Here is a 14,010-nt window from a genome sequence, read left to right as displayed (position 1 = left end):
ACGAGCCTCAACCCATTGCTCTCAAGGCATCGAGGAGCAAGGAGGCACTACCAAGCAAGGTGGCGCAAATTGAGGCGGCCGGGCTTAATGATGAAGAAATGGCTCTCATCATTAAGCGCTTCAAGACGGTGCTAAAGGGGCGCAATGGACAGCCGAGCAAGACTAAGACCAAGGGGAAGCGATCATGCTTCAAATGCGGTAAGCTTGGTCATTTTATTGCTAACTGTCCTGATAATGAAAGTGACCAGGAAAAGGGAAACAAGAGGGAAAAGAAGAAGCATTATAAGAAGGCAAAGGGCGAGGCGCATCTAGGCAAGGAGTGGGACTCGGATTGCTCCTCGTCCGACTCCGACAATGAAGGACTCGCCGCCACCGCCTTCAACAAATCAACCCTATTCCCCAACGAGCGTCACACATGCCTTATGGCAAGGGAGAAGAAGGTATGTACTCGCAACTCTACCCATGCTTCTTCAAGTGAGGACGAATCTAGTGATGAGGATGAAGTAGATTATTCATGTTTGTTCAAGGGCTTAGATAGATCTAAGATAGACAAAATTAATGAATTAATTGATGCCTTGAATGAAAAGAATATACTTTTAGAAAAGCAAGAGGATTTGTTGTATGAAGAGCATGATAAATTTGTTGAGGCACAAAAATCCTATGCTTTAGAAGTTAAGAGAAATGAAATGCTTTCTTTTGAACTATCTACTTGTCATGAAACCATTTCTACTTTGAAAGGTGTCAACAATAATTTAAATGCTAAATTAGAAGTAGCAAACAAATCCAATTCTTGTGTAGAACATGTTGAAATTTGTACTAGGTGTAAAGACTTTGACATTAATGCTTGTAGTGAACACCTAGTTTCAATTTCCAAGCTTAATGATGAACTGGCTAGTCTTAATGCTCAACTTAAGACTAGCAAGAATGATTTCGATAAGCTAAAATTTGCAAGGGATGCCTACACAATTGGTAGACACCCCTCAATTAAGGATGGACTTGGCTTCAAGAGAGAAGCTAAGAACTTAACAAGCCATAAGGCTCCCATTCCCGCCAAGGAGAAAGGGAAGGCCCCTATGGCTACTAGTGCTAAAAGGAACCATGCCTTTTTGTATCATGATAAACGACAAACTAGAAATAGAAGTTATGATGCTTTTGATTCATATGTTTATGATTCTCATGCCATGTTTGCTCCTAGTTCCTCTTATGTGTATGATAGAAATGTTACTAGGAGAAATGTTGTTCCTAAAAGAAATGCTATTCATCATGTGCCTAGAAGGAATGTTATTCATGCTCCTAGGAAAATAGCAAATGAACCTTCTACAATCTGTTGTGCTTTGAATGCTTCATTTGCAATTTGTAGAAAGGATAGAAAAGTAATTGCTAGGAAGTTAGGGGCAAAATGCAAAGGTGATAAAACTTGCATTTGGGTCCCTAAGGAAATTGTGACTAACCTTGTAGGACCCAACAAGAGTTGGGTACCTAAGTCCCAAGCCTAAATTTGCCTTGCAGGTTTATGCATCCGGGGGTTCAAGCTGGATTATCGACAGCGGATGCACAAACCATATGACGGGGGAAAAGAAGATGTTCACCTCCTACGTCAAAAATAAGGATTCCCAAGATTCAATTGTATTCGGTGATGGGAATCAAGGCAAGGTAAAAGGGTTAGGTAAAATTGCGATTTCTAATGAGCATTCTATCTCTAATGTATTTTTAGTAGAGAGTCTTGGATATAATTTGCTATCTGTTAGTCAATTATGTCATATGGGGTATAACTGTCTATTTACAAACGTAGATGTGTCTGTCTTTAGAAGGAGTGATGGTTCACTAGCTTTTAAGGGTGTATTAGACGGCAAACTTTATTTAGTTGATTTTGCAAAAGAAGAGGCCGGTCTAGATGCATGCTTAATAGCTAAGACTAGCATGGGCTGGCTGTGGCATCACCGCTTAGCACATGTGGGGATGAAGAACCTTCACAAGCTTCTAAAGGGAGAACACGTGATAGGTTTGACTAACGTTCAATTCGAAAAAGATAGACCTTGTGCAGCTTGTCAAGCAGGGAAACAGGTGGAAGGAGCACATCACAGCAAGAATGTGATGACCACTTCAAGACCCCTGGAGCTGCTGCATATGGACCTCTTCGGACCCGTCGCCTATCTAAGCATAGGGGGAAGTAAGTATGGTTTAGTTATTGTTGATGATTTTTCCCGCTTCACTTGGGTGTTCTTTTTGCAGGATAAGTCTGAAACCCAAGGGACCCTCAAGCGCTTCCTCAGGAGAGCTCAAAATGAGTTTGAGCTCAAAGTGAAAAAGATAAGGAGCGACAACGGGTCCGAGTTCAAGAACCTTCAAGTGGAGGAGTTCCTTGAAGAGGAAGGGATCAAGCACGAGTTCTCCGCTCCCTACACACCACAGCAAAATGGTGTGGTAGAGAGGAAGAACAGGACGCTCATTGACATGGCGAGGACGATGCTAGGAGAGTTCAAGACCCCCGAGTGCTTTTGGACGGAAGCCGTGAACACTGCTTGCCACGCCATCAACAGGGTCTACCTTCATCGCCTCCTCAAGAAGACGTCGTATGAGCTTCTAACCGGTAACAAACCCAATGTATCTTACTTTCGTGTATTTGGGAGCAAGTGCTACATTCTAGTGAAGAAAGGTAGAAATTCTAAGTTTGCTCCCAAAGCTGTAGAAGGGTTTTTGTTAGGTTATGACTCAAATACAAAGGCGTATAGAGTCTTCAACAAATCATCAGGTTTGGTTGAAGTCTCTAGCGACGTTGTATTTGATGAGACTAATGGCTCTCCAAGAGAGCAAGTTGTTGATCTTGATGATGTAGATGAAGAAGACGTTCCAACGGCCGCTATGCGCACCATGGCGATTGGTGATGTGCGACCACAGGAACAACTGGAGCAAGATCAACCTTCTTCCTCAACTATGGTGCATCCCCCAACCAAAGATGACGAACAGGTACCTCAAGTGGAGGCGCTTGATCAAGGGGGAGCACAAGATAATCAAGTGATGGAGGAAGAAGCGCAACCGGCACCTCCAACCCAAGTTCGAGCGATGATTCAAAGGGATCATCCCGTCGACCAAATTCTGGGTGACATTAGCAAGGGAGTAACTACTCGGTCTCGATTAGTTAATTTTTGTGAACATTACTCTTTTGTCTCTTCTATTGAGCCTTTCAGGGTAGAAGAGGCCTTGCTAGATCCGGACTGGGTGTTGGCCATGCAAGAGGAGCTCAACAACTTCAAGCGCAATGAAGTTTGGACACTGGTGCCTCGCCCGAAGCAAAATGTTGTGGGAACCAAGTGGGTGTTCCGCAACAAACAGGACGAGCACGGGGTGGTGACGAGGAACAAGGCTCGACTTGTGGCAAAAGGTTATGCCCAAGTCGCAGGTTTGGACTTTGAGGAGACTTTTGCTCCTGTGGCTAGGCTAGAGTCAATTCGAATCTTGCTAGCATATGCCGCTCACCATTCTTTCAGGTTGTTCCAAATGGATGTGAAGAGCGCTTTCCTCAACGGGCCAATCAAGGAGGAGGTGTACGTGGAGCAACCCCCTGGCTTCGAGGATGAACGGTACCCCGACCATGTGTGTAAGCTCTCTAAGGCGCTCTATGGACTTAAGCAAGCCCCAAGAGCATGGTATGAATGCCTTAGAGATTTTTTAATTGCTAATGCTTTCAAGGTTGGGAAAGCCGATCCAACTCTTTTTACAAAGACGTGTGATGGTGATTTGTTTGTGTGCCAAATTTATGTCGATGACATAATATTTGGTTCTACTAACCAAAAGTCTTGTGAAGAGTTTAGCAGGGTGATGACGCAGAAATTCGAGATGTCGATGATGGGCGAGTTGAACTACTTCCTTGGGTTCCAAGTGAAGCAACTCAAGGACGGCACCTTCATCTCCCAAACGAAGTACACGCAAGACTTGCTAAAGAGGTTTGGGATGAAGGATGCCAAGCCCGCAAAGACTCCGATGGGAACCGACGGACACACCGACCTCAACAAAGGTGGTAAGTCTGTCGATCAAAAAGCATACCGGTCAATGATAGGGTCTTTACTTTATTTATGTGCTAGTAGACTGGATATTATGCTTAGCGTATGCATGTGTGCTAGATTTCAATCCGATCCTAAGGAGTGTCACTTAGTGGCGGTGAAGCGAATTCTTAGATATTTGGTTGCTACGCCTTGCTTCGGGCTCTGGTATCCAAAGGGGTCTACCTTTGACTTAGTTGGATACTCAGACTCCGACTATGCTGGATGTAAGGTCGATAGGAAGAGTACATCAGGGACGTGCCAATTCTTAGGAAGGTCCCTGGTGTCATGGAACTCTAAGAAACAAACATCCGTTGCCCTATCCACCGCTGAGGCCGAGTATGTTGCCGCAGGACAGTGTTGCGCGCAACTACTTTGGATGAGGCAAACCCTCTGGGACTTTGGCTACAATCTGAGCAAAGTCCCACTCCTATGTGATAATGAGAGTGCTATCCGCATGGCGGAAAATCCTGTTGAGCACAGCCGCACAAAGCACATAGACATCCGGCATCACTTTTTGAGAGACCACCAGCAAAAGGGAGATATCGAAGTGTTTCATGTTAGCACCGAGAACCAGCTAGCTGATATCTTTACCAAGCCTCTAGATGAGAAGACCTTTTGCAGGCTGCGTAGTGAGCTAAATGTCTTAGATTCGCGGAACTTGGATTGAATTGTAGCATACATGTGTTTATGCATTTGATCAGGTTCATTCTGCATTTTGTTGCTTATTGTGGTGCTCAAGTTGTACAAACCCTCCCTGGACCTCACAAGTCCGTTGCAAAGTGATGCACATGTTTAGGGGGAGATGTGTTACAACTTGACCCTTTGAGACTAACCATTTGCTTGAGTTTGCTTGATTTAGTCTCGAAGGTGAATTGAAAGGGAAAGGTGAACTTGGACCATGAAAGACTTCCACTGCACTCCGATGAGAGGGTAACTAATTCCAAGTTCATCTCATGAAATCTTATTGCCATTTGCTCTTAATTGAAGACTTTGGTGAGGCAATGGGGTTAAAGAGGCCAAGATCGATCCCGTTTTGGTGCTTGATGCCAAAGGGGGAGAAAATAAAGGCCAAAGCGATAAATGGATCAGCTACCACTTGAGAGATTTTGAAAATAGAAGGATAGAGTTTTTGTTTTGTCAAAAGCTTTTATTGTCTCTTATTGTCTCTTTTGTCAAAAGTTGACTTCTTGTGGGGAGAAGTATTGATTATGGGAAATAGGGGGAGTTTTTGAAATCTTTGATCAATCTCTTTTGGAATGACTCTCTTTATGCTTCAATATGTGTGTTTGACTTAGAGATAGAGATTTGAGTTTGATTTGCAAAAACAAACCAAGTGGTGGCAAAGGATGATCCATATATGCCAAAATTGAATCAAAACCAATTTGAGTTTTTATTTGAAGTGATTTTGCACTTGTTCCACTTGCTTTATGTTGTGTTGGCATAAATCACCAAAAAGGGGGAGATTGAAAGGGAAATGTGCCCTTGGGCCATTTCTAAGTATTTTGGTGATTGAGTGCAAACACAAGGGCTTAAATGTGAAAATATGCTCATGGATGAACAAAGTGTAAATCACAAGTTAAGGTATGTTTCTAAGCCTTAGTACATTGGTTTTGTGTACTAATGTATTTGTCTAAGTGTTAGAAACAGATAGAAGAAGAGAAGAGAAGACTTGGCTGTGTAAAGCCAAGGGGCTGCTTCGGTCTGGGGCACCGGACTGTCCGGTGGTGCACCGGACAGTGTCCGGTGGTGCACCGGACAGTGTCCGGTGCGCCAAGCTGCCTCGGCCGAAGAGGCCGCTCTCGGGTTTTTCTCCGGCGACTTCGGCTAAAATTCACCGGACTGTCCGGTGAGCCAACGGTCGGCCGGGCCAACGGTCGGCCGCGCGATCGGCGCACGACACGTGGCCGAGCCAACGGTCGGAAGGAAGCACCGGACTGTCCGGTGTGCACCGGACTGTCCGGTGCGCCAGATCTGCAACGGTCGGCAACGGTCGGCTTCGCCATTTAAGGAAACAAATCGGGCACCAGACAGTGTCCGGTGTGCACCGGACTGTCCGGTGCGCCACGAGACAGAAGGCAAAGATGGCCTTCCAGATTTGTTCCCAACGGCTCCTAGCTGCCTTGGGGCTATAAAAGGGACCCCTTGGCGCATGGAGGAGTATACCAAGCATTCCTACAACTCTTCTAAGCACCAAGACATCAATCTCACGCATTCGTTTCATTGTGATAGCATATAGAGCTCTTGTGGAGTTGTGAACTCTTTGTGTTGCGTTGCGAGCTCTTGTTGCGACTTGTGTGCGTGTTGTTGCTCTGATTTTCGAGTCTTGTGTGCGTTGCTCATTCCCACCTTACTCCGTATTTCTTTGTGAACTCAATTGTAAGGGCGAGAGACTCCAAGTTGTGGAGATTCCTCGCAAACAGGAAAAGATCAAAGGAAAGAAAAACACCGTGGTATTCAAGTTGATCATTGGATCACTTGAGAGGAGTTGAGTGCAACTCTCGTCCGTTGGGACGCCACAACGTGGAGTAGGCAAGTTTTGTACTTGGCCGAACCACGGGATAACCACCGTGTCAACTCTGTGATTGCTTTCTTGTGGTTATTGTGTTTTGACTCATCTCTAGCCACTTGGCCATACTTGTGCTAACTCTTAACAAGTTTTTGTGGCTTAAGTTTTGAAGTTTTACAGGATCACCTATTCACCCCCCCCCCCCTCTAGGTGCTCTCACTTGGGCAGGGCCGAGACCTTCTCGGGCTCGGGCGTGTCGTCGGTCTTGACTGAGGGTTGATGTAGGTCTCGAGAGAAGACGTCCGGGGGAACCGTTGTCCGCCCCGAGGCTATCTTAGCCAGCTCGTCCGCAGTCTCGTTGTATCGTCAGGCGATGTGGTTGAGCTCGAGCCCGAAGAACTTGTCCTCCAGGCGCCAAACCTCATCGCAGTAGGCTTCCATCTTCGGGTCGCGGCAGTGGGAGTTCTTCATGACTTGGTCGATGACAAGCTGCGAGTCGCGACGAGCGTCGAGGCGTCGTACCCCTAGCTCGATGGCAATGTGCAACCCGTTAACCAGAGCCTCATACTCTGCCACATTGTTGGACACCGGGAAATGGAGGCGCAGCACGTAGCGGAGGTGCTTCCCGAGAGGTGAGATGAAGAGCAGGCCCGCGCCCGCTCCTGTTTTCATCAACGACCCGTCAAAAAACATGGTCCAGAGTTCCGGTTGGATCGGAGCTGCTGGAAGCTGGGTGTCGACCCATTCAGCCACAAAGTCCGCCAAGGCTTGGGACTTGATGGCCTTCCGAGGGACGAATGAGATTGTCTCGCCCATGATCTCCACCGCCTACTTTGCAATCCTACCCGAGGCCTCTCGGCACTGGATGATCTCCCCCAGGGGGAAGGATGACACCACAGTCACCGGATGAGACTCGAAGTAGTGTCGCAACTTTCGCCGCGTCAGAATTACCGCGTACAGTAGCTTCTGGATTTGCGGGTAGCGGATTTTGGTCTCGGACAGTACTTCACTGATGAAGTAGACCGACCTCTGGACGGGCAATGCGTGCCCCTCTTCTCGTCTCTCGACCACGATCGCGGTGCTGACCACCTGAGTGGTAGCGGCGATGTAGATCAAGAGGGCTTCTCCGACAGCGGGGGGCACCAAGATGGGCGCGCTTGTGAGGAGCGCCTTTAGGTTCCCGAGGGCTTCCTCGGCCTCGGGGGTCCAAGTAAAGCGCTCGGTCTTCTTCAAGAGGCGATACAGAGGTAGGCCTCTTTCGCCGAGGCATGAGATGAAACGACTCAGAGCCGCAAGGCATCCCATGACCCTCTGTACTCCTTTCAAGTCCTTGATGGGCCCCATGTTGGTGATGGCCGCGATTTTCTCCGGGTTGGCCTCGATGCCCCGCTCGAAGACGATAAACCCCAGGAGCATGCCTCGGGGGACTCCGAAGACACACTTCTCAGGATTGAGTTTTACGCCTTTCGCCTTGAGACACCGGAATGTCGTTTCAAGGTCGGAGACTAGGTCGGAGGCTTTCCTCGTCTTGACTACGATGTCATCGACGTAAGCCTCAATCGTTCGACCAATGTGCTCTCCGAACACGTGGTTCATGCACCTTTGGTATGTCGCACCCGCATTCCTCAAACCGAATGGCATAGTAACGTAGCAGTACATGCCAAAGGGTGTGATGAAAGAAGTCGCGAGCTGGTCAGACTCTTTCATCCTGATTTGGTGATACCCTAAGTAGGCATCGAGGAAAGACAGGGTTTCGCACCCAGCAGTGGAATCCACGATTTGATCGATGCGAGGCAGAGGGTAGGGAACCTTCGGACATGCTTTGTTTAGACCAGTGTAGTCTACACACATCTACCATTTCCCTCCTTTCTTTCTCACAAGCACAGGGTTGGCAAGCCATTCGGGATGGAATACCTCTTTGATGAACCCTGCAACCATAAGCTTGTGGATCTCCTCGCCTATGGCTCTGCGCTTTTCTTCGTCGAATCGGCGCAGAGGCTGCTTCACGGGTCGGGCCCCAGCTCGGATATCCAGTGAGTGCTCGGCGACATCCCTCGGTATGCCAGGCATGTCCGAGGGACTCCACGCAAAAACTTTGGCGTTCACGCGGAGAAAGTCGACGAGCACTGCTTCCTATTTGGGGTCGAGCTCGGAGCCGATCCGGATCTGCTTGGAGGCGTCGTTGCTGGGGTCGAGAGGGACGGACTTAACCGTCTCAGCTGGCTCGAAGTTGCTGGCGTGGCGCTTCGCATCTGGCGCCTCCTTGGAGAGGCTCTCCAGGTTGGCGATGAGGGCCTCGGATTCGGCGAGGGCCTCGGCGTACTCCACGCACTCCACGTCGCATTCGTACGCGTGTCGGTACGTGGAGCCGATGGTGATGACCCCGTTGGGGGCCAGCATCTTGAGCTTGAGGTAGGTGTAGTTGGGGACGGCCATGAACTTGGCGTAGCATGGCCTCCCCAGCACTGCGTGGTAGGTTCCTCGGAACCCGACCACCTCGAACGTGAGGGTTTCCTTTCGAAAGTTGGAGGGAGTCCTGAAGCAGATGGGCAGATCGAGTTGCCCAAGGGGTTGGACGCGTTTCCCGGGGATGATCTCGTGAAAAGGCACCGCGCTGGCCTGGATCGAGGACAGATCGATCTGCAGGAGCCCGAGGGTCTCGGTGTAGATGATGTTGAGGCTGCTGCCTCCGTCCATGAGGACCTTGGTAAGCCTGATGTTGCCGATGACGGGATCGACAACGAGCGGGTACTTCCCTAGGCTTGGCACGCGGTCGGGGTGGTCGCCCTGGTCGAAGGTGATGGGCTTGTTGGACCAGTCTAGGTAGACTGGCGCCGCCACCTTTACCGAGCAGACCTCCCAGCGCTCTTGCTTGCGGTGCCGAGCCGAGGCGTTCGCCACTTGCCCACCGTAGATCATGAAGCAGTCGTGGACCTCGGGGAACTTTTCTGCCTTGTGATCCTCCTTGTTGTTGTTGTGGGCTCGACCACCTTCCGCCGGTGGCCCGGCCCTGTGGAAGTAGCGCCGAAGCATGACGCACTCCTCAAGGGTGTGCTTGACGGGACCCTGATGATAGGGGCACGACTCCTTGAGCATCTTGTCGAACAGGTTGGCGCCTCCGGGAGGCTTTCGAGGGTTCCTGTGCTCGGCGGCGGCGACAAGGTCTGCGTCGGCGGTGTCGCGTTTCGCTTGCGACTTCTTCTTGCCCTTCTTCCTCGCGCCGCGCTGAGCGGACGCCTCGGGGACGTCTTCCGGCTGGCGCCCCTGAGGCTGCTTGTCCTTCAGGAAGATGGTCTCAATCGCCTCCTGACTAGAGGCAAACTTGGTGGTGATGTCCATCAGCTCGCTCGCCCTGGTGGGAGTCTTGCGACCCAGCTTGCTCACCAGGTCACGACAAGTGGTGCCGGCGAGGAACGCACCGATGACATCTGAGTCGGTGATGTTGGGCAGCTCGGTGCGCTGCTTCGAAAATCGCCGGATGTAGTCCCTCAGGGACTCTCCCGGCTGCTGGCGGCAGCTTCGGAGATCCCAGGAGTTCCCAGGGCGCACGTATGTGCCCTGGAAGTTGCCGGCGAAGGCTTTGACCAAGTCGTCCCAGTTGGAGATCTGCGCAAGAGGCAGATGCTCCAGCCAGGCTCGGGCGGCGTCGGAGAGGAACATGGGAAGGTTGCGGATGATGAGGTTGTCATCGTCCGTTCCACCCAGCTGGGAGGCCAGCCGGTAGTCCGCGAGCTACAGTTCCGGCTTCGACTCCCCCGAGTACTTGGTGATGGTAGTCGGGGTTCGGAACCAGGTCGGGAACGGTGCCCGTCGTATGGCCCGGCTGAAAGCTCGCGGACCGGGTGGATCGGGCGAGGGGCTCCGATCCTCCCCGTTGTCGTAGCGTCCCCCACGCCTGGGGTGGTAGCCTCGGCGCACCTTCTCGTCGAGGTGGGCTCGACGGTCGCGGCGGTGGTGCTCGTTGCCGAGGCGACCCGGGGCCACAGGCGCGGTGTTCCGCATGTGCCAGGTGTGGACCGAGGCTTCCCGTATGAACCGGGAAGTCGCGGCGCGATGCTCTGCGGGGTACCCCTGCCTTCGGGAGGCAGAGCTTTCGGCCCGTCGGACCGCGGCATCTTCTAGGACATTCTTGAGCTCTCCCTGGATACGCCGCCCCTCGGTGGTGGATGGTTCCGGCATCGCTTGGAGTAGTATTGCTGCTACGGCCAGGTTCTGGCCGACCCCACTGGAAGCCGGGGGTAGCCTCGCCTTGGCATCATCGGCGATGCGGTGCTGGACGTCCTGGGCCAGATGACGCGCTTCTCCGGCCGGTGCTCGGCCTGCCCACTCCTGCCCGATATTTTGTCGAAGCTGCACAAGTTGTCCTGCTTCCTCGTCGAGCCTGGCCTGTACCTCGCGGATTTGCTCGAGCTGTGCGTCCTGACCCCCCGCAGGGACTGGGACCACAGCTAGCTCCCGAAGGATGTCAATGCGAGGCGCAGGCCTAGGGGGATCACCGTCCTCCGGCATACCAAAATGGTTGCCTTCGTCGAGACCCCCTAGATCGATGTGGAAGCATTCGCGACTTGGGCCACAGTCCTCGTCGCCGAGGCTGTGGCTACTATCGGAGCAATTGGAGAGGCAGTAGTCACATGCGGTCATGAAGTCCCGCATGGCACTGGGGTTATCAAGCCCGGAGAAATCCCAACCAGAGTCGGGGTCGTCATCTTCCTCGGAACCCAGGTGCCCGTAGGTCGAGACGGTCATCGGTCGGTCCCAGGGTGACCACATATGATACCCCGGAGGGTTTGGACATGCCTTTATGAAAGTGTCCACCGAAGCGGGGTCGCTTGGTGGGTCGCAGCTGAATTCAAAAGGCATGGAACGGGAAACGGACGGTACCTCTTGATCGACGGGCGGTGACGAAGTCGCGTCGGGGACGGACTACATCGTTGTCTTAGGTACGAGGCTGATGCCCAGCAAGTCCTTCGTGATCGTGCTGGCGTCGTCCGTCTGCTTGGGGTTGGCGTGTTGCGGGGAAACGACGCTCGTCTTCGTCTCAGACGCGAGGTCGACGCCCGACGTGTCCTCTGTTGGGGCGTCGGCGCCGTCGACTCGCTCGACAGCCGACGAGGTGCCGCCTCCTGCTTGGCCATGCCTGCCCCGCCTCCTCCTCCGTTGGCGGGGAAGGTGACGGGACAGACCTAGATGTTGATCTTCCGTCACGTGGGGAAGACGTCGTCGATTCCGCCGCCGGCGGGCGGGCTGACGACCGCCATTGTCGTTGTCGCGCGGCGGAGGAAGGAGTATCATGTCGTAGCTGCCGTCGAGGGACATGAACTCAAGACTCCTGAAACGAAGCATCGTCCCGGGTTGGAGAGGTTGCTGGAGACTACCCATCTGGAGCTTGATGGGAAGCTGTTCGTCAACACGCAGCAGGCCCCTACCTGGTGCGCCAACTGTCGACGTTTCGACCCCGGGGGGTCCCTGGACCAACGAGTAAATTGTCGCCGCGTGTCCCAGCCCAGATGGGTCGGCGCGAGACGGAGCACGAAGGGGGGAGAAACAGCAAAGGGGAAACCCGCGGCCTCCGTGTTGTCCTGCGCCCAGGTCGGGTGCGCTTGCGGTAGAGGGTTACAAGCGTCCGCGAGGGAGAGAGAGAGACTGTCCGCCAGCCCGTTCTCCCGCGCGGCCAACCTTCCCGTACGAGAGCCCTGGACCTTCCTTTTATAGACGTAAGGAGAGGGCCTAGGTGTACAATGGGGGTGTAGCAGTGTGCTAACGTGTCTAGCAGAGAGGAGCTAGAGCCCTAAGTACATGTCGTCGTGGCAGTCGAAGAGGTTTTGGCACCCTGTTCATGTGATGTCGTGGCCATCGGAGGAGTGCTTGAGCCCTATGGAAGTACAGCTGTCGGGGCTGTCGCATCCTTGCTGACGTCTCCTTGCTTCCGTAAGGGGCTGAGAGCCGCTGTCGTCATGGAGCACGCGGGGTGCCATCATTACTTTTTTTACCGGGGCGAGCCAGATGGGATGCCGGTCTTGTTCCCTGTAGCCTGAGCTAGCTAGGGGTAGGGTAATGATGGCCCCCTGTGACGTGGTCGGTCCGAGCCCGAGGTCGGGCGAGGCGGAGGCTCCTCTGAGGTCGAGTCTGGGCCCGAGGGTCGGGCGAGGCGGAGACCGTCTTCCGAGGTCGAGGCTGAGTCCGAGCCCTAGGGTCGGGCGAGGCGGAGTCCGTCTTCCGAGGTCGAGGCTGAGTCCGAGCCCTAGGGTCGGGCGAGGCGGAGTCCGTCTTCCGAGGTCGAGGCTGAGTCCGAGCCCTGGGGTCGGGCGAGGCAGAGTCCGTCGTCGAGGTTGAGCCCGAGCTCTGGGGTCGGGCGAGGCGGAGCTTCCTATGGCGCCCGAGGCTGGACTTAGCTGCTGTCAGCCTCACTCTGTCGAGTGGCACAGCAGTCGGAGCGGGGCAGGCGGCGCTGTTTTCCCGTCAGGTCGGTCAGTGGAGCGGCGAAGTGACTGCTGTCACTTCGGCTCTGTCGACTGAGGAGCGCGCGTCAGGATAAGGTGTCAGTCGATCCTTGCATTGAATGCTCCTGCGATACGGTCGGTTGGCGTGGCGATCTTGCCAAGGTTGCTTCTCCGCGAAGCCTGCCCGAGCTAGGCCTCGGGCGAGTCGAAGGTGCGTCCGTTGCTTGAGGGGACCCTCGAGCGAGTCGTGAATCCTCCTGGGTCGGCTTCCTTTGCCCGAGGCTGGGCTCGGGCGAGGCGAGATCGTGTCCCTTGAGTGGACTGAGCCTTGACCTTAATCGCGCCCATCAGGCCTTTGCAGCTTTGTGCTGATGGGGGTTACCAGCTGAGATTAGGAGTCTTGGGGGTACCCCTAATTATGGTCCCTGACACCCGCTGACTCACCGAACAGTCGGTGGCGCACCGGACAGTCCGGTGAATTATAGCGAAGTGTGCCTTCGTTTTCCCAAGAGTGGCTGGTTGACACCTGTACGACCCTGGTGCACCGGACATTGTCCGGTGTGCCAATTTCCATCACACTCAAGTCCTTTTGCACCTTTAAAATTATGTCCCTAACTTGATTCTTTTATTGGTTTGAGTTGAACCTTATGCACCTGTAATACATGAATTCTAGACAAACTAGTTAGCCCATGTGTTTGTGTTGACTATCAACCACCGAAATTAATTATAGGAAAAGGTTAACCCTATTTCCCTTTTAATCTCCCCTTTTTGGTGATTGATGCCAACACAAACCAAAGCAAATAATAAATGCAGAAATGAAACTAGTTTGCATAAGGTAAGTGCATAGGTTACTTTGGAGTTAAACCAATTGAATATCTCACTAAGTATGAATGGATTGCTTTTTCTTTTATTTAACATTTTGGACCACTCTTGCACCACATGTATGTTTTTGCAAATTCTTTTTGGAAAATCTTTTTCAAAGTCTTTTGCAAATAGTCAAAGGTATATGAATAAGATTGTT

This window comes from Zea mays, chromosome 7 (genome assembly GCF_902167145.1).
Source record: "Zea mays cultivar B73 chromosome 7, Zm-B73-REFERENCE-NAM-5.0, whole genome shotgun sequence".
Lineage (NCBI taxonomy): Eukaryota > Viridiplantae > Streptophyta > Magnoliopsida > Poales > Poaceae > Zea > Zea mays.
This window is presented reverse-complemented; position numbering follows the sequence as displayed.